This window comes from Lampris incognitus, chromosome 3 (assembly GCF_029633865.1).
Source record: "Lampris incognitus isolate fLamInc1 chromosome 3, fLamInc1.hap2, whole genome shotgun sequence".
Lineage (NCBI taxonomy): Eukaryota > Metazoa > Chordata > Actinopteri > Lampriformes > Lampridae > Lampris > Lampris incognitus.
The window spans coordinates 84,318,733-84,324,581 of record NC_079213.1 but is presented as its reverse complement, the minus strand read 5'-3'; positions in this window follow the sequence as shown (position 1 = coordinate 84,324,581).

The following is a 5,849-nucleotide window of genomic DNA, read 5'->3' as shown; positions in this document are numbered from 1 at the left end:
TGCTTGACTCCAGTGTGAACCCTGAAGGGTTCTGTTTCATCTCCACTGCCACTGAGTGCTGTGGCTGACATATTGTCATGCAATAGTCTCAGTATCCGGATGTATTTGTCCGGGCAGCCAATTTTTGCCAGAACCAGCCACAGAGCCTGACGGTTCACAGAGTCAAAGGCTTTGGTGAGGTCTATGAAGGCCATGTATAGTGGTTGATTTTGTTCCCGGCATTTTTCCTGTAGTTGGCGAGCAGTGAAAATCATGTCCATGGTACTTTTAGTTGGGTGAAATCCACTCTGAGACTCAGGGAGAATGTTTTCTGACAGGGGGAGGAGTCTATTAGCCAAAACCCGGGCGAGAGTTTTCCCAGTGGTGGATAGGAGGGAAATGCCACGGTAATTTCTGCAGTCTGCTTTGTCTCCCTTCTTAAAGATGGAGACAATGAGGGCACCCCTAAGTTGTGCAGGGATTTCCTCCTTTTCCCATATTTTGAGGAGCAGGGCGTGGATGTGACTAAGGAGAACTGGCCCACCATCCTTCAGGATTTCTGCTGGGATGCCGTGAGGTCCAGGGGCCTTGCTGTTCTTCATCTTCCTTATGGCATCCTGCACCTCGTTCCGACTGGGTGGTGCTCCCATATTCTCATTGATGGGTTGTTGAGGGAGTTGGTCAAGGGCCTCCATCTCAGTAGTTGTATCCCTGTTCAGTAGCTCCACATAATGCTCTTTCCATCTGTTGGTAATTGACTCATTGTCTTCAGCAGCATTAGCCCATCTTTGGAGCGATGGGGGGCTAGGCAGCGGTGGCTGGGGCCATATACCGCTCTTGTGGCATCGAAGAAACCTCTGGTATCCCCATAGTCAGAAAACTGCTGGATCTCCAGAGCCTTCCTCGTCCACCACTGGTTCTTCAGTTGTCTAACCCGAGTTTGAACAGTTGCCTTTGCTATGGCATGGGCTACTCTTTTAGCCTTGCAGTTGATGTAATTTTGCCAGGCAATGAAGGTTTGCCGCTTGATGTCAACGAGCTGTTGGATTTCGTTGTCATTCTCATCGTACCAGTCTTGATGTTTCCGGGATTTGTAACCAAGAGTGCTTTTGTAGGAGTTCATGGTGATAGACTTAAGCAGGTCCCAATGTGTATCAATATCTTCTGGATATTGCTTGGGCAGAGCAGCGCTGAGAGTAGCCTGGAGCTGTTCTCGAAAGGTGGGGTCACCCAGCCGTTCGATGTTGAGCTTTGGCTGGCACTGTCTTTTTTGCACCCTCCTTTTCCGCGTGAGACTGATGGACATGATGGAGCAGATGAGGCGGTGGTCTGTCCAGCAGTCATCCGCACAGGAGGCTGATAAAATTTTTCCTGGCTGGTCAACAGCACCGCGCGGCCGCGTTTTTTCCTGCCCAAACATTTTCATCGCTGCTTGGAGACACAACAATCGCCACCGCCGCAGCAGCTCCTCGTCGCGGCAGGATCACAGCCGGTGTTTATACCATGCAAAGTTTGGACCCAAGGTCAAGACCGGCGGGAAACGCCGGAGCCGGCGCTCAGTAGTGGCCATGTGCGTCGATCGAACTGGCAGGCTGCTTTTCATTAAAGACTCAATTTCTGGACGGCGGTTCCTGTGCGACACGGGCGCGCAGAAGAGCGTCCTGCCCGCATCGAGAGTAGACACCCTGTCTTGCGGATGTGCCCCCCCATGGAAGCCGCTAACGGCAGCGCCATCCGCATTTATGGCACTCGGTATGTGGAGCTGTGCTTCGGCTGACAGCGGTTCGGTTGGGACTTTGTCACGACGAAAGTGGCCGCCCCCCTCCTCGCCGCGCATTTCCTATGCGCCTATGGGCTGCTGATGCCAAAAACCGCTGCTTGATCGACACTGTCATTTGCTGCTCGTATGTGTGTAATCTCAGCGGAGCGGACTCCATCAGACTGTCTAGCATGCTGTCCGCCGCAGACGATTTTCTTTGGCTTCTTGCTGAGTTTCCAGTCCTCAAGCAGCCCACCTTCTCATCTTCCAACTGGCCCACCAGTCTATGCTCGGGCTCGGCGCTTCGACCCGGCCAAGCTCTCTGCCGCCAGGGAGGAGTTCGAGAATATGGAGCGTCTCAGCATCCTTTGCCGCTCCAACAGCCCGTGGGCTTCTCCCCTCCACATCGTCCCCTCCTCGTCCCGAAGCGACGACACCGGAGCGCTACCCAGTCCCACACTTCCAGTATTGTTCTGCCCACCTGGCTGGGAAAGTCATCTTTTCCAAAGTGGACCTCATCCGTGGATACCATCAGGTGGATACCATCAGGTGCCTGTCCCCGTAACGGCGGTTGATCACCCTATTTTGACTGTTTGAGTTCCTGCGCATGCCACTCGGCCTCAAGAACGCAGCGCAGACATTCCAGCGCCTCATGAATTCGGTGCTACGGAACCTGCCTTTTGTTTTTGTCTATCTAGATGACATCCTCATCACTAGCACCTCCAAAGCGGAACACCTGTCCCACCTCAGGACTCTTTTCGAGCAGCTCAGCCAGCACGGGCTGCTTGTCAATCCAGCCAAGTGCCAGTTTGGGCTGACAACCATCGACTTCTTCGGACACTGAGTCACCAAAGACAGGGCGGTACCCCTGCCGTCAAAGGTGGACGCCATCGTGAACTTACTGCGACCACTCACAGTCAAGTCCCTACAGGAGTTCCTCGGCATGGTGAACTTTTACCACCGCTTTATTCCCTGAGCTGCTCAACTCATGCGACCAAACACACTGTGGACTGGTCTGCGGAGAGGGACAAGGCATTTGTTGACACTAATGCTGCTCTGGCTGGCGCAACAATGTTGGCGCACCCGTCACCCAAGGCTCCGATCGCCATTACTACAAACGCTTCAGGGCGGTGCACGTGTGGGTGAACGGCGCTTGACAGCCGCTCGCTTTCTTCAGCCAACAGTTACGCCCCAGCGAACGGAAGTATAGCACCTTCGATCGGGAACTCCTCTCTCTACCTCGCCATTCGACACTTCCATTTCCTGCTGGAGGCCCGCCAGTTCACGGCATTTGCGGACCACAAACCACTGACGTTTGCCATGGCCAAAGTGGCTGAGGCGTGGTCCGCCCACCAGCAACGACAGCTCTCCTACATATCGGAGTTTACCATTGACGTACAGCATGTTGCTGGCAAAACCAACCTTGTCACCGACTGCCTCTCCAGGGCCATTGCAGGGCACGTCCACTTGGGCCTGACTATGCCCACATGGCAGCTGACCAGGCCGCCGACCCAGATGTGCAGACTTTCAGGACGGCTGTCACAGGGCTGCAGTTACGTCTCCATGGGTCGGCCCGTCATTCGTACTGGCTGGAGGCAATGTGTTTTTGACGCTGTCTGTGGCCTCTCCCACCCTGGCAAAAAGCCGTCTCAAAGACTAGTGGCAGCCAAGTTCATCTGGCACGGGCCCACAAAAGACGTGAGACTGGGCTGATCCTTGCATGGAGTGTCAGTGCACTAAAGTGCACTGCCACACCAGAGCCCCCCTGGCACAGTTCCCAGTGCCTGAAAGGTGGTTCGACCACGTAAACGTGGACCTAGTGGCTAGTGGGCCCCCTGTCCCCCTCCCATGGTTTTACTTACCTCCTCACCATGGTGGACAGGACCACTCAATGGCTAGAAGCTGCCCCACTGCATCAACGACATCCACCGACGTAGCCCGGGCATTCATTGGGACCTGGGTCGCCCGGTTCGGCACCCTATCTGACCTCTCTTCTAACCGGGGCTCACAGTTTGCATCTGAGCTCTGAAACGCAGTCGCAAAGAGCATAAGGGTGAAGCTCCACCGCACTACTGCGTACCACCTGCAGGCCAATGGTTTGTGCGAGCAGTTTCATTGCTCTATCAAGGCCGCTATTCGGGCCAGCCTCAAGGATAGCAGCTGGATTAACAGGCTCCCGTGGGTCATGCTGGGCCTCAGGACCGCCCCTAAGGCGGACCTCCAGTCCTCATCCACTGAACTGGTTTACGGACAGCCGCTGCGGGTCCCAGGGGATTTCATCCCCAACCATACAGCTCCCTGGTCTGCAGCCCGTCAACGTACCACGCTCCTGGATAATGCCAGAACTTTCGCACTGGTCCCCACTTTGCAGCACAGCCTCCCACAGTCTCACATCCCCGCAAGTCTGCAGTCGGCAGAATACGTTTTCATCCGCCACAACGCCCACTGTGGACCCCTGCAGCCTCCCTATGACAGGCCGTTCTGCATCCTGGAGACCGGAAACAAGCACTTTGTCATGGAAGTCGGCAACAAGCCTGAGCGCATTTCAGTAGATCGCCTCAAACCGGCTCACCTGGACTTGGACCGACCTGTTAGACTTGCCCAGCCCCCACGGCAGGGGCACCCTCCTACCCTGCCCCCACCCCCAACAAGGCCCCTAAGGTTCCTACACCACCCGCCCTACACCCACACTTTAAGGCCCCTCCTGTAGGCACCCCGGCCTCCGCACCTGTTCAGCAAAGCCGTTGCGGCCGGGCCATCCGCTCCCCGCCTCGTTGACTTTTTTTGTTATTGTGAATTCTGGGGGGGATGTATGTAGCGGACTATATGGGCACAATTCACCATAATTGGTAGACACGGGCCCTTTAAGAAAGGGTTTCTGGGTTGAGAGGGCGGAGCAAGAGCTAGGATGGTTGGAACGAGGACTAGGATGGTTGGAGCAGTGCCATGTTGCTTAGATGGTGATTTTGTACGTAAGAATCAATGACACACGCTTTCGTGTAGTCACTGAGAGAAACTGTTCGTCTCTACTTTCCTGCAGTTTCAACACCGTTTGGTTTTCTGTGCACGAAAGTATGTGCTCTATTCGATAGTTCATGGACACAATGCTAACGTGTTTGTGTTTTTTGTGGACAAAAGGCGTTACGGTGTTATACAGTTTTGTAATGACTTTATGCATTTCACAGCACAAAAGACATTCTGTCTAGGGAAAAGGGTCTGTTACATTTGGCGCCCCATACACAACAAGGCCTGTGGATTATCTTGAGTAACTGGATCATGATTTCTGGAAAGAGACATTGCTGCTGAGTTTTTCAATGTGTTTGTTTTTGTTTTTTTGTTTGGCACGTTGAGCAACACAAGCCGAGTGCCATCCAGTTCCATTGTACTGGAGAGAAGGCACACATCTCTATAGCCGATATCTCCAAAACTTGACAACTCACAGCAAAACGATCTAGATGGATGAGTAGCAGGATAGGTAAGAGGAAAAACATATATTTTTGATTTTGGGGTGAACTGTCCCTTTAAATGAGTTGTAAGGGTATCCTGAATATCTTGATATCGTTTTACATGAATAGTTTTTGAAGGCGATGTATTGGCCTCACATGTACACTCAATAGTGTTTACCCATATATCTTATTTATTAAAGGCTATTGTTGGCTTTATGAATTTAGTTTAAACTAGGTAATTTTGGAGAAAATAAATGACAGCCCTTTTCAAGCACATTGTATTTCTTTCATTTTAGCGTTACTATCACACACTGGTTTTCCCTCAGGGAGGGTCGTTATGGACTGGGCTCGGCTTCAAGTCAAACTCAAACATGCCATTGGAGCCCTGGTGCGCCAATGCATCCTGCACAGAGTCGGTGGTGGCCTGCTCGGGCCCGCCTGTGTTTGTACAGTGTCGTAAAATTGGGATATCTGTGTTGGTCCCGGTCCCCGCTTGGCTACACAAAATGCATTGTGCGTTGTTTACATCCCCAAACATTTCCTGGCATGTGACTTCATTCGTCATCGGCGACGACAGCGGCACGGTGCAGAGTTTGAAGTCTGACCTATAGTCACGGTCATAAAATGTACGGCGATAAATAGAGCCGAGTCACACCGGTATGCCA